The sequence below is a fragment of the Alligator mississippiensis genome, chromosome 4 (assembly GCF_030867095.1).
Source record: "Alligator mississippiensis isolate rAllMis1 chromosome 4, rAllMis1, whole genome shotgun sequence".
Lineage (NCBI taxonomy): Eukaryota > Metazoa > Chordata > Crocodylia > Alligatoridae > Alligator > Alligator mississippiensis.
In genome coordinates this window covers 102,072,472-102,097,633 of record NC_081827.1, presented here as the reverse complement: position 1 = coordinate 102,097,633, position 25,162 = coordinate 102,072,472, and the positions used below count along the sequence as shown (strand labels likewise).

Genomic DNA, 25,162 nt, shown 5'->3' with positions numbered 1-25,162 from the left:
CCTTTTGATATTCTCCCGGAGTCACCACAGTTGGACATTCTGCTTTCTCTTGGACCCTGGGATAATCCCACCTGTTCCACTGCTCCATGACAGATCATTCTGCTGTGCAGATAATTCTGGGATGCCAGAGTAAGTTGTGTGCCATTGGTGTTGCCTCTTTAACACAGTGCTTGGACAAGGAAAAGGTAGCATTTGAGTTAAGGGGTATAGTGCCAGCTGTATGGTGTCTTCAAGACTATAAATCACTATCTGGTCAGATTACTGGGACTGTTTCTTTCATGACAGCTTTGATATCATGACAAGCATGCTTTCTCCAAGCAGTGCGTGCACACAGAAGTATGAAGACAGTAGGGGGTATCAATGGGAATTATTATCAAGACCAAGTATTCAGGATGCCAGTTACTGGCCAGAGGCAACAGACTGTTCTCTCATCCCTACTGGAACAGCCGTACCCCCCACTTCACCTCTCTCCACCAGAAGCTTTGCCCCTCACCTATTATCAACAGGCTCTATGCTTCCTCTGCCACTTCCCTAGCTACACTACATTGCAACATATAATATAATGGAAACTATATAACCCACACTACTCTCTGCCCTGCTGCCCTCATTCCAGTGCTCATAGGTCTGTCCCTTTTCCACATTTTTCTAGCCAGTTCCTGCTGTTATGCAGTCCCTTCCCCCTCAGATAATTACGCTTTGGCTCATAGATAACTGCTTGTTATTCCTCTCCTGCTCCATGGCTGCCAGTCATATGTTCTGCCATATCTCCCCAGTGTGCATGACTCGAAGAAGGCAGAGGTTGTCTAGGATACCTCCAGACTCTCCTTACTCGCAGGTCCATCACAGGCCCAGACTCATCCAACCTCTCTACCATTTCTGGTCAAGCAGCCTTACAGACTTCCCCACCCATGCACAGGATTGGTTCATGTGCTCAACAAGGGTCAAGGGCTACCTTTTGGAGAGCTGTGGTAGTGCAGGGGAGTGCAGAGGCATCTCAAAGAGGTCTGCTTAGTCCTTCCAAGCAGCCAGGGCCTAACCATCACTCTCCCCACATGGGGTGTTCCTTGTGTTTCTATACCATGCTGGGCAAGGTGGAAGCAATGGTAACTGTGGCACGAGGGAGACGAAGACATATGCAGCTATAGTGTGGGTTGTAATCTTGCTGCCCTCAGAGACTGTCCAGCGTTTCTCACAGTCCCCCTAGTATAGCATGTCTAGTTGGTAGGGAGGACCTGGACTCTGTGATCACTCCATAGTAACAACCTGGGTCAGCTCCTTATGGACACTGGGTACTTGAATGAGTCCTTGTCCCACTAAAAATGTGACTGCAACAAAAATGTTAAACTCATGCCCAGGGCCTCTCAGTGAACTTCTGGTTCTTTGGCAAAAAGACTCAAAGTCACAAGAAAACAAATTTGTTTTTCTTTTTCTTTCCTCACAATCTAGGGCTTCATGCCAAGTTCAGACATAAAGGGGGAACAGTGGGAGTAACTTACAATGACTCAAATGCTCAAAGTCAAATGCTGGCTACCTTTTCTTTCCATTCTGCATAGCTTTATTTTCTCTTTGTGCATTACTTTTGGTTATTTCCCCCCGTGCACAATTACTTTGCATCATAAAGGTTTATGACTCTCACCTTGAAGTTTGTCTTTTGTTATTAACTCTCACAATCTACAAAACCAAATAGCACTACCCAAAAAGCTCTGCATACAAGCCAAGTTCCTATTCTCCTACCATGGATAAAAGCAGTCATGGTTCTGAGCATATCAGCCACCTGTGGACACCATTTTGGAGCCTCACTGAGATCAACATCTTGGTATCTGCGACTTCCCCCTCTCTTCTTCAGTTGCCTTTTTCATATAGATTTCATACATTTTTGAGGTCAGAAGGGACCTCAGTAGATCGAGTCCAACCCCCTGCCCTGGGCAGGAAACAGCGCTGGGGTCAGATGACCCTATTCAGGTGCTTGTCCAGTCTCCTCTTAAAGACCTCCAAGGCAGGGGAGAGCACCACCTCCCTTGGAAGCGTATTCCAGATTCTGGTAACCCTTACCATAAAGAAGTTCTTCCTGATGCCTGATATAAATCTGCTGTCTGTCAGTTTGTGGCTGTTGCTTCTAGTTACCCCAAGGGGTGCCCTGGTAAACAGAGTATCTCATATTCTTTGCTGCCCCCTCCCCCCAGTGAATTTGTAGATGGCCACAAGATCTAGAATATATGTAATTCTTATGCAAACGTGTTCCTTGTTTCAGGACTGTGTTTTGGAGACTAGAGAATACCAGGAAGGTCCTGTTTAATCTTTTTCTACCTGCATAAACATCCACCACAACTTCCGCACACTTCTATGTATCCTATTCTAATATTCCCCCACTTAAACAGGCGGGTACATTGTAGGGAGTGAAGAAATTGGGTTGGTGGGGGTAACCTCAGTCACCTATAGAAGGAATGGAAGGTCAAGTTGGGATTAGAGTCCACTGGGATACACATGGAGAACTAATAGCCTATAGAACTGGCTGCAAAACTCACTGTGACCAAATGTACGTTACCTTAGAACCCCGAATTCTTGGTTACTATGACCAAAATGTTTGTGCGCATTGTGGACTTTCACCATGGTGGTCATGACATGGCCTCAATGACAGTCAACAAAGAGGTGGACACTTGTTCTGGACTTCCTGATGATCCTTATGGACTCTACAAACAGAGCCTCTGTCTACACGAGACACTTAATGCCCATTGGACTAATTCTACTGTGCATTAGCATGGCTGGCAAAAACCATGCTAATGTGCAGTAGATTAGTTCGATGAGCATTTAGCATCACAAAAAAGCATTTGTTCGTGCTAATGCCCACTAGTGCCGATTATGGTGCATTAAGTTAGGTACTGTTATTAGAGATACTAAACTTAATAAACCATAATTACGGCACATTAATGAATGTGTAGACGCATCTGCTGGGAATCCCATAAAGCTTAAGTGGAGCTGAAAAGAACAGAAATATGCATAGTAAACTGACTCCTAGTGCTGGAGCTCTCCTTCCTGGCACATCATAGTTTGCTGGAACACACAAATACTATTTCTTATCTCTCCATCAATGATCACCCTGCCTGCCCCTGTGCAACTTGACCCCTAGCACATTACACTTAAACCATACTAAATCTGTGGGATGTTAAGCAGCATTAAAGTTACAATGTGCTGTGATCATGTTATGGGTTAATATTTTTTTGCCTGCACAGCTCTGACCTGCCATTGGAGGGCTGGTGAGCACGGGCATGGCTTGGAGCCAGGACACCTGGTCTCTATCCCTGTTCTGGGTGTGGGAGAAGGGGCTGGAAGCAGTGTATCCTGGGATGCTGGAGGACTGCACGTGGCTTATTTTATTTCCATGGCCCAGACTGAAATTCCCCTAAATGAGCTAGGTAGCATGGCGCAGGGTTAACCTTCACATAAAGTGGTGTAACTTTGAGATGCTCAGAGGGCACGTAGCATGAGTTAATGAGCTTTTACCTGTGGATGTTTGCATTTTAAGTACCCTTAGTATGGTCTAAGTGTAATGTGTAACTTCACCCCTAGCCTATTCACTTATTCTCCAAGAACTTCCTCCCAGTTCAAGCTACCTATGGTTCTCTGCCTCTGCCCTGTTTGGCTCTCTCAGGTATAGCCATATACCTCTCTAATTTCTCCTATAAGTTATGCTCCCTTGACCCATTCCCTTTTCCCCATCCTTATCTGGATAACCTAACCACCTATATTTATCAGGGATAGCTGCTGGCCTCCCACAGTCATTCTCTCTGGCTCATACTTTCCATATCAGTCTATGCTTGTCTGGCCATTCCACATGCTGTTTATAGTGGTCCTGTATGATGTTCATGCAGGATGATGGTATTTACTGTGGTCACCAGAGAAGTTTTATCTGTTGCCTGAGGAGAACTAACAGATCAGGCCTCTCTGGGAACTTTGGTGCTGGAAGGCACCAACATTCTACCTGTCAGGATCACAACACAATTTAGTCTGCTCAAAACAAATAATTTCTAAGTCTGTACCAAAACCCAACTTACATATGCCTGGGGAACTCTGCAGTCCAGAATGGAGGCTCTGAATAAACTTAGGTACTTAGCATGCTTTATGGCTGCTGGTATAGGGCCAGTCTGGAACTTAGATGGCTAATTCTACCAAAGTCCCATTTTGGCATCAACAGGATCAATCTGGATCTGGTCCTAAATGCTTTTAAACTAGGCTGTAGACTACATGAAAGCTTGATTTCTGATCAATTGTAGGGGGAAAAAATGGGAGAGGCCTGTATCATGCCAGCCAAATTGCACTGAAGATTTAGGATTTGTCCTTGCATAAAGAAGATTCAGTAGTAGCATCCAATAATTCTGTTTTATAATAAGTGAAATAGCCCATAAGGTAGTCCCTTTTCATCAACTCTTTCCATAGCAATGTTCATTTGAATTCAGAACTCCCAAATACTCTTACATCTAGGGCAATATATAATCCAGAAAGCTCTAATCCAGGCTTTTGTGGATGTATGGCCTTACACCCCACACTCCAGGAAATATAGAAACAAACATACCAGATAATAGACTAGTTCTACCAACATAAATACAGGGGAGAGACAGCCAGATGTCTGTGTAAAGGTCTTGCCTGCTGAGCTGAAGAAGTGGTTCTAATAACTCCTCCAGTGCATCTTATTGTATACAGCCTTCCAAAACTACTAACATAACCCATACCTTTAGCTTTTTTCTTTTTTTTCTTTTCTTGGCTCTACGTTTAGATGTTTCTCAGTGTGAAGGAAGGGGAACCATTGATAGGAACTAAAAGTCTTAGAATCGCCAACGCTCATGATTTTATTACATGATCCCCTGAGGTTTCTCTTGGGAGATATTTTATTTTATGAGAACTGCAGTTTTTATTTTGCAGACTTCATGGTTGAAGAGAAAAGCTTGACTATGTGACCCTGCCCCCAACAGTTCAAAACCCAGAAGGCAATCAAAAAGAACTTAATTCTCAAAACCTGATTGTTTTTTTAGGGGGGAGAAGGAGAAGTCCAATATGATTTGAGGGTGGAGGTGTCTTCATCCTCTTTTTTTGAATACCTGAGGTTTGCAATAATGTATTTTCACAAGAGTACAGTCCTGTTTCCAAATATTAAATATAATCCCCCCCACACACACACACACGTACATCATATCACATTTTGATAAACACCTACACATATTTATTTACACCTATCTGAACCATATGGTGTTTTCTACTCACCCCCAACACCCAGCTCCTAAAAAAACATGGCAGTAGATCTTCATATGGAACTTCCTGTCCTTTCTTATAGGCTTTGAGTAGTAAACACTTAAAGTTAAAATTTTATTGATATCTGCATTAAACTGTCCTGTTCATTTCAGTCATGCTAACTCAGAACTCTGTCCTGAATATCCAAGTAGGAGTAGAGAGGCACCTTATCTAGACTAACTGAATCAGAAATACATAAGCTTTCATGAGCAAATCTCACTTCCATTTGCATCACAGTCATAGTAAACACTTTTCCCCTTTTAATTAAAACCGAGCCACAAGAGAACAACTAAGTTGTCTGTTTACACCTTCTGCTAGTCCTTGTGTTTTGCCTTGCTCCCATAGGGGAATGTCCCACCACTTTGGAAAATGTTGCCTTATAGCATAAATGGCATTTGTTTGTTTGCCCACTGTGACATCCATCTCTGTATATAGAAATTAACTGCTTAATAGATACAGCCACTCTGTTTATTGCTTTTTTAAACATGAAACTGTTTCCAAGCTCATTTACTGCTTTACATCTTTTTTTTTCATTATCTTCCAAATTACAGTCAAACTTTGTTCTTTTCACGTTGCTATTTAAAGTTTCCCGATTATGACTGGCACAAAACAGCTCTTTTCTTCTGTTTAGAGAGATCTACAGAAGGACATAAAAAAAATAAGTTCTCAAGAGCCAATATTCCCCCTGAGACCACCTGGCAGGAAACCAGATGTTATTTGCATTAATCTTCAAGCCAGGTCTGCAAGATTTCCTTAGTAATTTACACTAAAGCCAAATAGAAGCCCACAGACAAATACAGATCGGGGGGGGGGGGGGGGGGGGGTTGCACAGAGTTCCTAAATACACCATTGCTTTTTATTTAAAAGGCAAAGTACAAGAGTATGGATCATGAAAAAAACAATAAACAACCTAGTCTGTCATCCTAGATCACCAGTCCCTTGAGAGTCCTGAGAGGTCCATCTGTATTTAGTAAAACAGGCAGTGACTTCTTCTGACTTTATCATACCTGGAACTACACCACACCCTCTTGCTCAAATGTCATCTCTATTAAGAAAATGTTATTTTTTTATAGGGTATGATATAGTTACAAGAGCTTGTGCATGGTAATCATATTGGTGCAAAGTTGAGGGATTAGTAGAGTGTTTTTAGGCAGTGCATTTACCATGCAGGCTACATTTGCCCAAGGTAAAGTGCTATATGTAATGTTTGAGTCTTTCAGAGAGTCCATAGCATAAGAAGTGTCACTTTCAGTCCATTCCCCTTGCCCCTGCGACCTCACTTCTGGTAGGTATTCCTGGATGATTCTCCTTGTGCTAGTGATGGTCAATGATGCCTTCTATATAAATGTCTCTGGACTCTCTGATGGTATGTGATACCATGAGGCACCCATCAGCTTTGAAGTATTGTTGGGGTATTCTGCAAGTACTCAGGACACTCTTATCATTCAGGTCCCATGGGCTGAGTGCACCAAAATTCAAAACTTGCACTGTTACGTCATTCCTCTTCTCCCTCAAGGTGGGCTGCCCTTCACTAGTTCTTGCTCATGGGCTTAAGTGAAAACCTGCCACTGGTTCTAAAAGGAGATGGTCACACTGATAATCATGATTTTCTTACTGATCTTATTGGTCACAACAATGTCTGACTTTAATGGGCTGCCACAGGCTGGGATGGTTTGGTACATGGCCACTGCTGCAACTGATGCTAAGATGGCCCTGATCAGCCAGTCCTGTGTGGTATTATGGCAAAGTTGCCATGCCCTTGTAGCCACACAGGACTTGGGCAGGGTTTCATTCTTGTAGCCACATCTCTGACATTTCTTGTCCTAGTTGCCATAGCAGATAGTGCTGTTGAGTGGAGGCAGTTGATGCATGCTCAGTTGATGAAACCACAGTCCACAAAGCAAGTGAAATTGCCTTAAGGCCAGGAGTAATTTCTGGCATCCCACTTCAAGGTGATCTCAAAGACTTTGGCCTGGTCAGGTTTCCCCTTCACACCCCAGTGGCTGAGTCTGTACTCTCCACCCTCATCCCACAAGCCACTGGGGACCTCAGGTGGTGGCTCCGCCATGGAGCCAGCACCACAGGCAAGCTTTATGGACATCCCGGTCTCCTGCCTCTTCTGTGGGCAGAGGGAGACCTCGGTGCACATGACCCTCAAGTGCACCAGGCTGCAGCCCCTCTACCTCCAGAACCTCCTCCTGAGATTCTGGTTGAATCTCACCCCCCAACTTTTTGGTTTTGGTCACCCCATCCATGCTCCCACCAAGTCCTGGGACTTCCTGGTCAACCTCCTCCTGGCCCTGGCCAAGTGGGCCCTGTACATAACTAGGAAGGAGGCTCTGGCCAGGAAGGTGCCTGGAGACTGCAGGGCCACTTTCCTTTCAATCCGTGCACATTTCTGAGCAGAGCACCAATGAGCAATGTCCACTGGGTCCTTGGATGCCTTTGAGGACTGGTGGGTGTGGCCCAGGGGGCTCTGCTCAGTGTCTCCCTGAGGCACACTTATTTTCACGTTTTGACCCTTTGACCCACATGACACTCCTATCCTGTTTTTTTCATTAGTTGTCCAAAGCATTTTGTTGTAGCATTCACCCATTAATTAGCCCCCATACAATAGGGGCTACTAGTTAGCCAGGTGGGCCTTAGGCCTTTCAGGACCCTCTCCACAGGTCCTCACTTGAGGAGTGGCCACAATCTGGTTGGTGGTTGGGGTTGGATACACTGACATCTCCCCATCCCTCCATACCTCCTGCTGCTACTTGCATGGTGTCCAGTGGCAGCTGATGTGCTTCCTGAAGTGGTGTGTGGCATTGCAGGCATGTGGCCACAGTGAGGCAAAATTTCTGCTGTCTTGACTGAACTGATCCCTCTGCAACCTACTTGGGAACATGGCCAAGTCATCACTGGATGGTGGCCTAGAAATCCTCCTCTTGGTGGTTTCCCTTAGAGTATTTGTGCCAATACTGCTTACCAGCTCACTTGGGCAGGTTAGGAGGCAGAAGGCATGGGTCAGTATGACAATGTCACAGCTCTCCCATGTGAGGGATGTTGGTAACCCCTGCCTGTAGGGGATGTGCAGGACCTCATTGCTGTCCCACAGCAATAGAGACATCCACTTCTTAAGGCTCTGCAGAATCTCACTGTCCACTTTCTTATGAATTGTCTTGTTTCTAATGAACCTCATGGTTTCACCCTGGATTATGATGGTGGTGGCTATGTTGGATCTTCTCTTTAGGCAGTAAGTATGTTGTGAGGCACAATTCAATGTATTGAAACTGAGATGTAGCCAGACACTTTGTAATTGACATCCACCATCTTCTAGAATTCATTAAGCTGGCTTGCAAGAAGAATTAGGTCATCTGCATCAGCCAGGATGTTTACCTTTTGTCCATAGAAATTTGAAACTTGCTGGGTTCTTGGCAACTTATGCTGAGGAGCTTCATGGTCAGGTTTAAGTGTTTGCTAAGTGGGAGAACTACTTCTGTGGAGAGGTATTAAGAGAATGAACATTAGGCCTATTTGGGCTGGCCCTTTTAAGATTATGCTGCTTAAGCAAAGGAGAATTATAGTTTCACAGTAGCTAGGGTCAGGAGGGACCTGAACAGATCACCTAGCCTGACCCCCTGCCACAGGCAGGAATGAATGCTGGGTTCACAAGACCCCAGACAGGTGATCGTCCAACCTCCTCTTGAATTTGCCCAAGGTAGGGGCGAGGACCACTTCCCTGGGAAGTTGGTTCCAGATTTTGGCCACCCCAACTGTAAAATATTGCCTTCTGATCTCTAACCTAAACCTATTCTCTATCAGCTTATTAACATTGTTCCTTGTCACCCCAGGTGGTTCTGGGGAGAAAAGGGCTTTACCTATTTGCTTTTGATCTCTCCTGATGAGTTTATAGACAGCCACCAGGTCCCCCCTCAGCCTCCTCTTGCTGAGGCTGAACAGGTTCAGGTCCCTCAGTCTCTCCTCGTAGGGCCTGTCCTGCTGCCCTTTCACCAAGCAGGTGGCCCTCCTCTGAACCCTCTCCAGGCTGGCCACATCCCTTTTGAAGTGCGGCGCCCAATACTGGATGCAGTACTCCAACTGCGGCCTGACCAAAGTTGCATAGAGGGGGAGTATCACCTCTCTGAACCATCTTGAGATGCACCTTTGGATGCATGACAAGGTATGGCTGGCCTTGCTGGCTGCGGTCTGGCATTGGCAGCTCATGTTCATCTTGGAGTCAATAATGACTCCAAGATCCCTCTCTGCCTCTGTGCTTTCAAGAGGGGAACTCCCCAGCTTGTATGTATGCTGTGGATTCCTTCTCCCAAGGTGCAGCACCCTGCATTTGTCTATGTTGAACCCCATCCTATTCTCATCTGCCCACTTTTGTAGTCTGTCTAAATCTAGTGGCAGCCTCTCTCTCCTTTCAAGTGTGTCCACCTCGCCCCACATCTTAGTGTCATCAGCAAACTTGGACAGCGTGCTTTCCACCCCCTTGTCCAAGTCACTGATGATGTTAAACAGTGCGGGCCCAAGGACCGAGCCCTGGGGTACCCCACTGCTTACATCTCACCAGGTTGAGTACAACCCGTACACCACTACTTTCTGGGTGTGCCCCACCAACCAATTTTTTACCCACCCAACTGTGGGGTGAGAGACAGTGTCAAAGGCCTTCTTAAAGTCTAGAAAAACTACGTCTACGGCGACATCATCATCCAAGGATTTAGTTACTTGGTCATAAAAGGCAATCAGGTTGGTCAGTCAGGACCTGCCTTTGATGAACCCATGCTGATTGCCTCTGAGCATGATCTCCCGTGCTGGCCCCCCACAGATGTGCTCCTTGATGATTCTCTCCAAGATCTTCCTGAGCACCAAGGTGAAGCTTACAGGCCTATAGTTACTTGGGTCCTCCTTCCTCCCTTTCTTGAAAATAGGGACCACATTAGCCAGTTTCCAATCCCCCGGCACCTGGCCAGATGACCACGAATGCTCATACAGCCGGGCCAAGGGCTCTGCGATGACCCCTGCCAGCTCCCTCAGCACCCTTGGGTGGAGGGCATCGGGACCTGCAGATTTAAAAGTGTCTAGCCCTTCCAGAAGATCCCTAACTACATCTGTGCTGACCCAAGGCCTGACAGAGCTATCCTCAAGATTGTCCCTACCTCTGGTAGGTGGGATATCCCGGTCACTGTTCAAGAAAACAGAGGCAAAGAAACTGTTAAAAATATCAGCTTTCTTGTCTGACGTGGCCACAAGATTATTGTTTGCATCTTGCAGGGGGCCTACATTGCCTGGTGCCCTCTTCTTGCTACCAATTACTTCAAAAGGGACTTTTGTTGTCCTTAATCCTGGTCACTAGCCTGAGTTCCATCTCTACTTTGGCCTTCCTAATAGCCCTCCTACACTCCCGGGCCAAGGAGGAGTACTCCTCCTTGGTGATAGCTCCTCCCTTCCACTGGTTGTACACCCCCCTTTCAGTCCTCAGGCATTGCTGAATGCCCTTGCTGAGCCAAGGGAGTCTCTGAGCACTCTTATCGCAATTGCTTCTCTCAGGGACTGTTAACGTTTGGGCCTGGAGGATCGCTCCCTTAAGGTACGACCATCCCTTGTGGACTGCCATCTTTTCTACTTTCTGGGCCCTCAGTGCCTCCCCCACCAGCTCCTAAGCTCATTGAAGTTAGCCCTTCTGAAGTCAAGGGCTTTAGCCTTAGTGTGAGCCCTTGACGCCCTGCGTTGGATAATGAAGTCCAGCAGGTGATGATCACTATTGCCCAGGTGGTCAAGGACCTGCAGTCCCCTCACCAGGTCATCCCCCGTGGCCAGGACCAGGTCCAGCAAGGCATTACCCCCAGTGGGGCTGTGCACTTCCTGGATAAGGTGAAGGTCCTGTAATACAGCCAGGAACCTACGCGAGCGGTCAGACCTGGCTGTCTGTTCCTCCCAGCAAATGCCTGGGTAGTTTAGGTCACCCATGACAATAACATCCCTTGACCTAACCGCCTCCGTAAGCTGACTGGAGAAGTCCTGGTCCAGCTGTTCCCCTTGGTTGGGTGGTCTGTAGTAGACATCCACTGTAAGGTCCCTTTTGCCATGCCCCCCTTGTAGTTTGACCCATAGTGCCTCTGCCCAACCCTCCTCTAACCCAAAGCTAATCCTTGATGATGTGAGGTGCTCTTTGACATACAGCACAACCCCTGCACCTTTCCTCTCTGTCCTGTCTCTTCTATATAGGGTATATCCCCGAATATCCCCACCGCCCAGTCGTAGGTAGGGTCCCACCAGGTTTCTGCGAGCCCTACTAAGTCTGGGTTCTTACTCGCAATCAGGAGGCACAGTTCCTTCTGCTTACTTCCCATACTACGAGCATTACTGTAGAGATGCCTGAGGCCTCCTGAGGGTGCATGTGCCTCCCTCCCACTCCCAGGACAGTTGTGGCCCCCTGCTCACCAGAAATTGTTGCTTACCTGGGCTTCCCTTCCTCTTATCACCCTGCATGCTGGTGAAGCATTCTCTCTTGATTCTCTTGATACAGGATGGGGGAATTTCAAAAGAACAGCTCGTGGGAAGGTGAAGTTGACAAATAGGCTGCGGAGAGGCTCTTCCTCTCCCTGCAGGATTGGGAGGCCACTGCTGGACTATGTAACACGTGACACAGCATAGACTCACTCATCTTCTGTAAAAAAAAAAAAAAAAAGGGAAAATGGAAAGCTTTAGAAATCCCACAAAAAATAGTATTGGGTAAAATGGCAGACAGGTTGGCTCTGGGTGGGGAAGGTCTATAGCTTTGAGAATAGCTCTACTTTTCCAGGTCCACACTGCCAGGAGCAGCTGCAGAGGAGTGAGATTCTGATGTCAGAATCTGGTGTCAAAGCTCTTGTTGTGCCAGTTGGAAGCTATTCATTACAGTGACTAAAAATGAACATTTCTTAGAAATTTCAATTGACTTTCCTGTTTGCCTGCCTTTCAGTTTTTTTCAAACTTCACCATGTCTTATGTTTTTTTGATTCCCTCTTCTTCCCTTTTTGAAGAGCCAAATAGGCTTTTTCTTCTAACAAGGTGCCAATTGCTTATGACAAAATTCATTTGAGACTCTTCAGCTAAAAAGAGATGTAAGTTTGGTAACAACTGAAATATGTAACATCAAACCACACCCCACCCCCATCCCCACCCACTCAGCTCCACAAGATAGATGCTTGTTGCTGTTCAGCACAATACAAGGCAGCAATGGAGGGAGTAAGGGCGCTTGTACATGTGATGAAAACTGCCCATTTTTTTCAGTTTAATTGCATCATGCTGTACATGTGTGGGCTTTCACGATTTAAATGAGTCTGTTACATTGCTAACTAAACCACATCTACATGTGGTTTAGTCTGCAACGTCGTTTTTTTATACTGTTGCGGTCTTTTGACAGCTCATCACCACCCCACCCCCCTTCCTTGTAGAAGATGCAGGTTAAAGGCAGAAGTTGTGAGGGGCTCAATTAGTTTTGTTTGGTTTTTCTTGCAGAGACTGCCTGCATCTCCCACAGCTGGGGGAGGAGGGGCATGAGCTGCTGGTGAGCTGAGCAACCCCTGAGGTGTGGGGAGCCCCAGTCCTTCCCTCCATGTGGGCTGCTAGCAGGCCGTATCCTGCCCCCACTCAGGCTTGGGGAGCAATTGGATTGGGCTGGATGTTGCCTCTGAGCAGGGGCAGCATCTGTCCACTAGCCACCCACCCGGGCAACCCCGGAGGGCACCACTACTGCAGAGGAAAGGACCAGGGCCCCTCACAGCTCAGGGCTGTTGCCAGCTTTCCCCCCAGCTGTGGGAGAGGTGGGTGGGTTCTGAAAAAGGAATTGAGTCCCTCAACGCTCCTTTTTTCTTTTTTCCAGCACAGCCTGTCCATGTAAGCTGCCAGTGGGCCATGCAGGCCCTGCACAGTCATGGGCCCAGTCCTCCCTCTGTGGCAGCAGTGCCCTCCAGGGCAGCTCAGGCAGGCTGCTAGTGAGCCAGGGGCTGTCCCAGCTTGGAGCCCTATGGCAGGTTTTTCTGTGGCAAGCAGCTGAGAAGTGCTCAGGCTTGCCACCCTGGACAAGGGGGTTGCCCACCATTGATCTGCATTGACTTTCTCCTCTGATGGCTCTCCCATAGAAAATGATGAGCAAGAATCACAACCCAAGCACCCCCCCTTTGGGGCTCTTGTCTTCTCCAGTCTCTGTTCAGAGAGACTTGTAGTCAACCTGCATGCATAGTTCAAATAAGCGGGGCCTCTGCCCAAGGGAGAGCGCTACCCAAGCGGGGCCCCTACCCACCCTTCACTTCTCCACTGAGCCTTTGGTAGAACTGAAAAAGCTATGCAACCTTATTCCAGGGTCTGAAATTCAGAGCCCTTTGTACCCTCCTTAAAGGGACTCTGCTTGCTGAGAACCCATTTTCTGCTGTGATTCATTTCTTGCGTATACACTATTATATAGAAAATATTGTCCACATGGTCTTTCCTGTTCTCCTGTCTTCCTACCCACAAGCTAGAGAGCACAGGTTTCATTAAGCCCAAGGTCCATAATGAATGCCCTCTACAGAGGCAATATTGCATCAGATTCAAGGAAAGATACAATATCTGAGAGACCCACATTATATGTAAAATTACAGATACTTCTGCTGGCAGAACTACTGCCCAAGAATAGTGAAATGGGAGGAGATGCTGAACCAAGAGGAAGTGGAAATGCATATTTAGCAAGTTCCAGATACACAAGTGCAGATTACTTTTTTTTTCCTGACGGCTCTGAGGGACCCAGTGCCAATATAGAGGCACATTCAAATGTTTCAATTAGTCCTCCAAACCCTTTTGAGGCTGTGGCTCACAAGGAGATAAGATCCAGGCCTACTGGGACACAGGGTGTCAAGGCCTGAATTGCTAATTTACTGACCTTCCATGGCAGGACCATCCTTCTATCCTACAGGGCTTCAGAACATCATATAATCTTCACTTGACCTGCAGGTATCATCTGTGCACTAAGTTCATGTAACAAAAACAGGTGGGATGTCAGTCTTAGTAGTTGCTCCTCAGCTCAGGAACTCTCTCCTCTTGTGCTTTGTCAATTTTTTTAGCTGTAATTATCCCTTATTTTTTGATGAACTAATGAACAAATTTTGCTGAGAACGAGGGTCATATGAGACATGATTTGGATGAAGCAATGATAGTCCTCATTGACCAGAATGCAACCACTGCCTGTGTAGTAAGGGCCTCCAGGAGAGATGTTACTAGGGATCTATCCAATCTAACGACTGATATCAACCAGTCATTAGAGCTCTGGGATCCAGCATAGACTAGAAAGGGCCTTTAATGTGATGAGTGCATTGCATGAAGAAAAAAAAAAATCAACCATTTGACAGAGGCTACCGAATAAGCTAGAAGTCATCAATGGACAAATGGGCAAAGGACTTTTCTTCACATGAGCCTAAAGGAAGAGTAACTCAGAAGGCTCCAATTTTCAATCTGGGAAAGTCAGAGAAGGAAGAAGATGAGCTGCCTCCATATCATCCTTAGCTAGGCCCATCCTTACCTAGGTTGGATGCCCTCCAGCCTCTGAAAGTGATCTATATGAGCTACAACTGCCTCAGTGGAAATGGCAAACACATAGGAGGGGAGCTTGGGATCCATGAAGATTTTATTGGAAAGTTCAGTGACATAATATAAAGGAGAACTTCCGCTTTACCTGCTCATCAGCTGACATCCAGCAGCACAACCCAGTGCAAACTCTCATCCCCATCAAGTCAGAACTATCTGGATATGGTCAGGGCTTGAGAGGCCATCGCAAAGGCTCTAGGGGCAATGGTAACAAATGAGAACCCTACCTCTATAAAAGAAAATGGAGAATAGATGGTTTAAAAATTATGGCCTGAACTGGAGACTTTTAGCCTGAATTCTCAAAAGACCAATACGGTAGTGTAAGAGAGATGTTGTAGCCATGATGGTTGAGAAATTGTGTGAGGCAAAAATTTCTTAGGGCAATATCTTTTATTGGACCAGCTGTGTAGTTGGGATAAAGTTTGACAAACTTTTGGATACAATACATTCTCTCAGGTCTGAAAGACAGATGCTAAGCTTTGGAAAGTCATCCTAACTGTGAGGTCAAGAGCATGTGATAGCTTGCTGTGACAGACTTTTCATCACTGAAACTAAATCTGAATCTGTGTTGTCTGACCTTCTTATTTTTTAAGAGATCCTATTTTTTTTCTTTCCTCTATCCAAATTAAGCCAGTTCACAATAAACATACTTATGAATTATAATGACCCTCACTTAGAAGTTGACTGCCTCTGTCTCACCACCCTGCAACATCTGTTTCCTGGTCTATTCCCCAAGGATCAGGAAGACAAGAACTTCAGTCCCTCATTAGCCATCATTCCACCCCACTGAGCAACTTTTACCCTCCATTGTTGTATTGTGAGATGGCAGTAGCACAAAGACCCTATGCCAACAGGTGTGCTACAAATGCCATAGAGATGGAGGTAAGTATCCTCTCATGACCACCTCTTGTCCTTTACTCTCCTATTTGCCTAGCACAGGAATACTCCAGCACCTCTAGCTTATAGCTTCCCCCTCCCCCCACTACCCTGCTTCTTCTGAAGTAGTGAAACAAAGCTAATGGCAATGCATTCCATATATTCTGATTAGATATAACCTCATTAACCCGCTTCCTCTTACAACAAAACTCTTCTGATAATGAATTTTTGTTCTGGAACAAGTAAGTCCCTTTTTTACAAAAGAAAAAAAGGGAGGGGGCTATCTTAGCATGTCTATTGTGTCTTTTTCCCCTCCTTTGAGAGGAAGACAAGGAAAAAAGGCAAAATGACAAGGAAAACCAAAACAACAACAAAAAAGCAATTGCTATATTTCAAAGCCAGTGAAAATTAGACTAAGCGGCAGCAGAAGCCAAATGGAAATCATAATTCTTCCATTTCCCTGGCTGCTCCGACACGTGTAATAGGCTTGGCAGAGAGTCAAGGAAAACAGGGGCCAAGCTGTGGTGTGTTTAGAAGAATCTAAAGGCTGCTCATTAACAGGGCAACAGATTTCAGTGCAGCTCAAAGGAAGAAAGCCTGAAGCTGGTTCTAAAGCTTTCTACTTAAGGGGATGGGGTAGGAGTTGTGGGAAGACAGGATATAATACCAGGGTACTTTCCAGCTTGAAAACAAAAGGCACTATAGTCCTATTAAATGTATTTTTTTTTTAATTTAATATAGTGCCTCTCTGTGCCCTAGGTGCTAGGCAAAATTAAAAACACCACAAGGATAAATATCCTTAATGCAGCTAAAGTACAGGGACTTTCAGCCAGGATGCAGTATAATATTGCCCACATAATAACACAATAACGGAGAACACAATGAACCCAGCATGCTCAGTATTCCTAACAAATTCATAAAGAATGTGCCTGTAAAACAATAAAACTGACACAAGGTTCCTTTCCCCATAGCCCATATTCCATACCTGGTTTCAGCCAGAAATAGGCTGAACAGGAGAATGGTGGTGCCCTGAAAGTTAACAGATACAACCTACCCTTATAGAGAATGCGTGGCAGGAACCTTTTATCCAGTGATTACTTAACTTTAAATGTAGAAATAGAACTGAGAGCCAGAGGCAGAACTAAGGGCTCCCTCCATTCCAGACAGTATCTTTCTCACTGGCCTACATAGTCAGGCTCCATCTTGCTTGGTCTCCTTCTGGCCACAGAGCTTTTCATGTTCTTTTCCACCTGGTAGTCCAGATTCATTGGACTGGGAATGAGAATATGGTCAGCCCTGCCTAGGCGATCAACTGATGCTTACAGCACCTTCTTGGAAAGCAGGTGACCTGGGTTATAGGCATCCCTCAATCTGAGGATTCTGAATACATATATGCTCGGTTTTTGGATACGAACACTAATCTAAGGCTACTGGGCAAAAGGTGGGTAACTCACCCTCTTTGCAATATGTGCTTGTACATTGAAGACACTGCCACGTAATGATGGGAGTATGGTTCAACAAGCTGGACCTCAACATGACAGAAATGCTTTTCCACAGCCCTTATTCAGTGTGGGAGTTCAGGTACATCCATGTGCCTGCCACTTCCTACTGCTTGCCTGTGGGCAACTCTCTGCTCAGTACTTAGGATGTTGTCACAAGTTCAACTTGACACTTATTAAGTGCAGTTAAACTCAAGCAGTTATACATTCAAGCAGTCTAGAATATGTTAACTGCCATCAGGGCAAAGTTATATATTATACTTTAACCATACTAAGGCCATTTAAAAGGCAAGTGCGTACATTAAAGCTTGTTAACTCATGCCAAACGCCTTCCGAGCATTTCAAAGTTACGCCACTTCAGGTGAGGGTTAACTCTGGGCCGTGTTACCTAGCTTGTATTAATTTAACTTCAGTCTGCTCCATAGAGAGAAAACTAGCCACGTGCAGTCCTCCAGCATCCCACAATGTACCATTCCCAGCCATAGCCCACAACCAGAGCAGGGATAGAGCCTAGATGTCTTGGCTCTTGTCCACACCGCTGATCACCAGCCCTCTAGTAGCAACTCAAGAGCTGTGCAGCCAAGAAACGGTATTAAACCTTAACATGCAGCTGCTTCCAGCACTTTCTAACCTTAATACTGCTTAATGTTCCACAGATTTAGTATGGTTCATGTGTAACAAAATTGTTCCCTTCCAAGTAAGGATTATCTCCTTAACATGCCCTTACTGTAACAGCTCGCCTCATTCCAATGATGTGCAACTCTTGCAAATAAACATGTGACAAGGCCCTTGCATACTCCAGAGGTTCATAAGACTGTCCATTTGAGAGAATGGGAGGGCTGTGAGCTTTGAATGGACTAAATTGCTCTCCTGAAGTGAGATGTTTAGTAGCGTAGGCTTAATTAGTAGGGAGAATAGGATCTGAGTGCCAAATCATTTTAGGGCTTTTTCCCCATAGGTCAACCTTGAATCACATAAGCAAAGATGTATTTTGCAGAAAAACAAGGTGTTTAGATAAAGATTACGTATCAGGAGCTTTAATGTTAACATAAACCTTAATTTTTCCTCAAGACCCTTCTCACATTCTTCCATTAACCCAAATACAGGCAGCCCTCAACTTACACTGTTTCGAGTTACAATGTTTCACACTTACAATGTTTATAAATTGACAACCTGTTTTAACTTTCTGATGTCAGTTTCGACTTTGCAATGCTAGATCTGATGCAATGCCACACCAGTGAACAAGTTCACTGCCTCGCTCTTCTCCCTGGAGAACATCTGTCCTAACTTCCTTGGACACTTGCTTTAAGAAAGCAGGCAAGACTCCAGAAAAATCTGTAGCCAAGACTCCTGAGAAGTCTCCAGCCAAGAATCCTTCAAAAAGTCCAACCAAGAGCCTTTCAAAAAGTCCAGCAGTCTCCTCAAAGAAGTCCTTCCAAATCAATATGATTGCTATTTACAATATAAATACATTAATGTTGCTATATTACTTATCTATAATTGATTGAGTACAAAATTCTGGGGTATTTTTGGTGAACATACGGTATCGGGCCTTAGTTCAGGAACCAATCCCCCATTTATAACATTGTTTCTTATGAGAAAATTGGTTCCAAGTTGCAATGTTTCAACTTAAGACACGGTTTTCAGGAACCAATTGTGTCATAAGTCTGAGGACTGCCTGTACTAGGACCCTCTGTTTTGACTTAGCCCTCCATTTACTTGCCTTCTAGCTTCTCTTCTGGTTTTGATCCCTCGTTCTCATATTCTGATCCTGAAGAACTATTAAAGACCTAAAATCACAGACAATTGTAGGAAATGGTCATGATATATACCATGATAATGAACTTTACTTGTTTAGCTCAATCCTTTCCTCATTCAATGGCCCCAGTCTGTAAATAAGATGATCTCTAAATATATATTTGTGTGGGAAATGGCCTATGACTCAAAGCTATGTCTTATTCCTGAGGATGTAAAAAGATACTGCTTCTGTATGAGTATGCATGAGACAGGGAGGTTTGCAATTCTGCAAACCTGTTGCCGAGTGGAACAAGTAGGCTGAAAAATGACAAGAAAAAATGTAAAAAAAAAACAAACCCCCAAACCTCTCTAATTTAAGTAGCATATCTTAGGTCTAGAACTTTCCACGGTCTCAAAATTACTCTCATTCCCTACCCCTTGTATAACAAGCCTCAAATGAACACACCAAAATATCAATTCACTACAAAACTCACAGGGATAGAAAGTAGAGCTTTCTCTACTAGGCTTCTCTATAAAACCCTAACCCGCATCCCTGTAACATGCCATTTGTGTGTAGCTCTGCTCAGTAAGCAGACAGTTTAAGTATTGGATTGACCAAAAGGTGAAGTCCCATGTAGAACACATTATACTGATCTAGTCTTGAGGTGAAAAAAGGCCTAGATGATTGGAGCAAGGTCTACCTCTGGGAGGAAAGGTCACACATTTCTTACCTGCTGCAGATAAAAAGAAGCAATCCTTATTATTGTTCCTTGGGCATCTGAGAACAGCTGGGGGTCTAGCAAAGCAACTCAACTGAAGATAGTGCAAGAAAAGGCAGGTATGCACCTGGGAATGGATTTTGCTCTCTGCTCTGTAGTGCTCCAGCAGTACTGGCCCCAAACAATACCTCCAGTAGCAAGTAATTCCCCAAGCACTGTACAGCCAGTGAAATAGTTTTACACTAGACCCCCAAAAAGCCACCATCATAGATGTACTAACATCCTTTATTCAAAGTATTAAAGGCACAGTCAAATCTAAAACAATAGTGAGGGATGCTTGACCTTCACCCATAGCTAGGAGGAGGTCACCAGCTAACATGAGCAGTGTTTTTCTCTTCTAGAATAAGGCCTGAAATGAAATTGAAGAAGGCCAAAGAAAACTCAAGATCAGATAAGCTCATCTACACCTTTCTGTAAAAATGTAACTACTATGTTTATGGAGACAATCTAGATCAGTCCAGGCTTCAGTTACTTAGATCCACTTCTGTTGCTCATGTCTTTGCAGAAGCTGAGAAGGGACTGAAGAAACATCACTTGGAATGAGACTCCTGCTACCAGCATTCTGGCTATCTTTCTTCTCTCCATCTGTGGCAAGGGATCTGTATATAATGGATACTTACAAAGATGAAGTCAGGTAAGAGGATGCTTAGGAGAGATCCCATAAAAAATCCTGGATTAAAAAAAAATGAAGTAAACCTTTACCTGGTCATGCATGCATGGGCTTTCAGTAAACCATGTACTTGCTCAGAGCTACTAGTTCCTTAAGGGAGACCAAAGCAGTGCAAACTTAATTTGAAAAGGGATTCTTTTTTTATTTTTTGGAGGGGGCTGGGAGGGGGGAGAGGGTGCTAAATTATAATTTGTTTCTCAAGTCAGAATTCCATATGTGAATAACTTGCAGTAATAAGGGAGGTAAATGATATATGGCAATAACCAAAGATCAGTGTTAATCTAAAAACCTCCTCATAGGGCACATCCACACATCACTATATGACGACATTGCTATGGCACTGTGCTTTAGTACTTCCTTTTGGAAGTACTAAAGCAGCATACAGTAACCACCCATACTGAACCAAGCGGCTGACGTGCTTAGATTTCCCCTCTATGTTGCTGTAGCAGTGTACTATAAGCGGGAAGCATGCCACTACGGCGCTGTAGCTATCAATCACATGTAGACCCACGTGATTGCTATGTCACCGTAGTGTGTTGCTACATCACTGTAGGGCAACATGTAGATGCACCCATACAGTCACAAAATAGGCTTATTCAAAACCAGTTTTAAGGCCTAGTTCCTCATAGTAAGACCATTTTCCATCACTCCATGCTGAAGTGTATGTATGCATGGTAGTATGAACCAATGTGCTAGGTAGGCACTGTCTACCTAGGCAGATAATCCCTACCCCAGACAATTTACAGTCTGAGGAAATGATCTTTGTGCACTTAACCTAACAACTCCTATGCAGGTACCTAAGTTTACACAACTATTGTCTTCAGTAGGATCATTCACAGGGAAACTTGCATAGAACTTTGCAGAATTAGAAAGTAAGAGGCCAGGGAAGGGAGTATATGGGCAAAATATATATGGTTTTCATATTCATTTTGATATATGTATTATAGCATTTTTCCCTTCTATTAAATGGATGTACACTGGCTACTCCCAGCCACTCCTTGAACTAGAATTAGGTTCAATTAGTCCCTATAATCAAGGTAATACAGCTGCACACCTCATGCCAATATGTCTCTAATTGAAATCCTAAATGCACATTGATAGAATGACCATCCCAGCTGTGAAATATAATTTCTCTGCAGGTATTGGTTCCTTTTTAGCCTTCACTTTACTTCATTCCTTCTTTTTCTAATGGAAATGGACATATTCATCCCTGTCCAAAATTAGTATATTGTGTTGTCCATTCCAGCCCCCCGCAAAGATCTGCATCTTCAAATTAGAACTGGCATGATCTAATTAAGACAGACATAAAAAAAATGCCAGAGTAGGAGGAACAGAAGTAAAGGATTATATTTTTTGCTTCTGCCTAGGAGAATCTGAAAGATGTTTGAACCTACATGTGTATTACTTCACAAGTTGTTAGAAAATTAATTGTCTGTTCTTAGACTACAGAGCTACACTGTGCTCATTATACAACACTTAAAAGATGGAACTAAAAAGATAGAAGGTAAATCAAACAGTCTTTGGCTGCCTTGTATAAAGAAGACCAAATATGTGTTGGGTTTAAGTGGAGAGCAACCAGAAAGTGTTCAAAAACCCCGCTTTGTCCTAGCAACTGCCAGATGAGGTAGCAGCTGGCTCTTTTAGCGCTATATTTCAATGCCTTAGTATTTGGTCAAAGCAAATGACAATTTCCTTTGATCTTCAGGTGGTTTAATATTGTATTGCTGTTGCTGCTTCTAGATGCATTGATTCAGGTCTGGGAAAAGGACAACTTAGGGAAAGCTTGCCTACTGAAAAGTGAAACTGTATTATGGTACATCCTCAGTTATCTGAACAGAAACTTTTTTTACTAACTTTACAGCTGCTGAGATTGCATATAAAAGTGTTCGCTGTTTAAGATTTATTTTATACAGTACTGTTTCTCCTACTCTTAAGTTTAATACAATAACTTGATCTCTTAGCATTGTATAACAAACGATTCTTACAAGTTTTGCTTTATTTAGTATCTGTCCCGTTAACTGTAACATGGTTTTATATTATGCATCACATGTTAGCCATTCTTCACGGGAAGCTGTAGTTTCACTCATCCAACTGAATTCAGCTATCAAAACAGATTTTTGGAAAGCACCTCCTGAAGGGGTTCACATAATGGGTAAAGATTTGATAGATTTTGTCAAACCCACCCTGAGTGCCCAGCCTGTGAAAATGGGCTGGCAACAAAGTGTTAATAACCTGAATTAGATACTTGGATGTTCCAGGAACGGGTAATAGCATAAAATTGTAATATAGATATATTTGCTGATTTTTTTATTTTTTATTTTATCCAAATCCTACCCTCCTATCTTTTTGTCAGGAATCTAAAATTATCCCAAGTGAACTGAAGCTGTGTGTGTGTGTGTGTGTGTGTGTGTGTGTGTGTGTGTGTGTGTGTAAGTAGGACAGGAGACATGTAGCATGGTGTTTTGCCCTGAAGGGGTTACTCATTACTGTTATCTGTTAAACACTAATAAGTGTTCACCAGTCTCTCTGTCTTGTCCAGATGAAGATATGGTCCTGAAAAAGAGTTTACAATCTAAGAGCTCAAGTTGCTGTTGTTTGGTTAAACTTGGTAATGAAACAACCACTGACTTTATTTTGAAGAGTGTGTTCTCATCTGGAGGGTGGTTCACTATACTTGGGTGTAAGCATATTGTATTCTTGCTTATCTGCAGAGGATTGCAGTTATCCTAAGAAGCATTCTCTGTAAGATGGGGTGCAATGTCCTCTCGAATATTATGTGTATAACCCCTCTGTCCCTAGCAATTCAGATGTACAGGAAGTGTCTGTATGTACTTTAGTGTTAGGATCTGCAATGCAGACTGACAAAGCTGCCTGTATATGAAAAAAAGACTGGAGTCTACCCACAGAGCGTCTTCCCCATGTTGTTCTGAGTCCCAGAGTGAGAACATCAGGAATGATACAGTGATTAAGGTCAGGAAACTAGGAGCTTATCCAAACCAAAGAGATGGGAATTCTCTGGTTTAGCAGAGCACCAAGAGTTGCAGTCACCCTTTCTCCTTAAGTCCCTTATTGTATACTATCAAGTAAGCCATGTACCCCTAAAAGAAAGTCTTTCTAGGGCTGTGGATAGATGTAATATTACACTGTTTCAAAAAGGAAGAGGAGACTTAGTGCTCTGGAAGACGTGTCACCTGAGACAATGTGATTTTTGTTGTCTGTCTACTCCTATGCCAATGAAGTGGAGCTAAACTGGTATAACTTTTTAAATGTGAATGGTAGAACTTCCACTTAGAGAGGATTAAAGAGTATAAACAAAATAGAGCAGGTCTGATGTAAAGCACTATTATTTTAAAGCACTATTTTAGATGTAAAGATGTAAAGCACTATTATGCTATAAGGCTTGTGGCAGGGTATTGACCACAACCCTACATTTTATCAAGCTTGTATCAGCTTAGTCAGGGCTGTGGGGGATTCTGGGTTTTATAGTAGGGACTAACATAGGACACGGGGACAGTTCACTTCTACACTTGAGAAGGAGGTAAATTTACTGGATACCTGCAAGGTGTCATCATCCCTGTAAAGAAACAGCTCCATTACCAATTATATATCCCTGATCACAAGAGGTACATTGCACAGGCAGCCTCCTGGGACATGGAAGTGCTCTTTATAATAGACCTGACAAGGGCATTGCTTGTCCACCCGATTCTTATTCTATGCATAAACTTGAACATGGACCAATCACTATTCTGCTATGATGCAACTATATTGCACCTCCCATCATGACTGACAGCAGGTATCTCACTTGTCCGTAGAAATTTTCAGTGAGGCCACAGGATTGATATCAGTGGCCTAATAAGATTAAGTACATGCACAAGATCTGTGTATTACGTTGTAATATTGCAGAGGTTCTCTAGTTGGAACCATTATCTGATGGGCACAGGATGTCCCTCCTTTATTAGTGGTTTCTAGTAAGGGTCTAACTGAAGTGGACTAAAAGAAAAGAAAAGCATCCATAGGGAGATGATGAAGTTAGGTCAGGAATTAAGAAGTAGCCCTAATGACTAAGGTCACAGACCTGCAACCTGGCTCCCACTACCAAGACCACTCATAGCCCCTTTTATTTCAGTGGGATTCCATGACAAACTAAGGTTGGCTGGGCAGATTGGAGTTTAGGATCAGGGTGTTTGCGTTTGTACAATATGAATAAGGGGGAGAGAAAAAGATCTCATTCAATCCAGTGACCGAGGCCATTATTGCTCTCTAATTCCTAAAGGTGCCAGACAGCAACAGAGCTCTACTGTACAAATACACAGTAGAACCTGGTTTAGACTACGAAAACTTGGGAAAACCCTGCCCTCCGCTGGCCCATCGTTGCATGCATCCACACTCAATTTTGTGTCCTAAGGACAAAACAGTGAACTTTGGGGTAAACTAAACTTACTTTTCAAGGGATTTAAGTCCTTTCTTGGTTCTCTTTGACAGCACAATCGCTGGATGTTGCATTACCCGTACTGGTACAGCCAGCCTCTGGTAACAATCTCTTAATGCTACTGTTTCAACTGCAATGGCTGCTCTAGTTATATTTTGAGTGCCCAGGGGATCACAATGCCTTGAAAATCTATCTCTCTCCCCTGTTAAAATCCCCAATGTGTTTTGGAATGCCTCTCTTCCTGCTAGCTCATGTCTGCAAGCGCTCAGATATTGTTTTGTAGAAACCCACAGCTAAA

General features: G+C 44.1%; 1 long non-coding RNA gene across 3 annotated transcripts in view; it reads right to left on the bottom strand.

Annotated features, from left to right (window-relative positions):
- Positions 1 to 4,130: 4,130 nt before the first annotated feature.
- The window catches only part of LOC109283651 (uncharacterized), a 34,530-nt gene continuing 13,498 nt past the window's right edge, over positions 4,131 to 25,162 (bottom strand). For 2 of the 3 annotated variants that reach the window (XR_009461726.1, XR_009461727.1), the window contains exons 2-3: positions 11,733 to 11,941; positions 4,131 to 8,764 (exon numbers count right to left, since the gene is read on the bottom strand). This is a non-coding gene — a long non-coding RNA (uncharacterized LOC109283651). The remainder of the gene's footprint in view (positions 8,765 to 11,732; positions 11,942 to 25,162) is intronic. The other variant, XR_002090914.2, reaches the window with a different exon arrangement.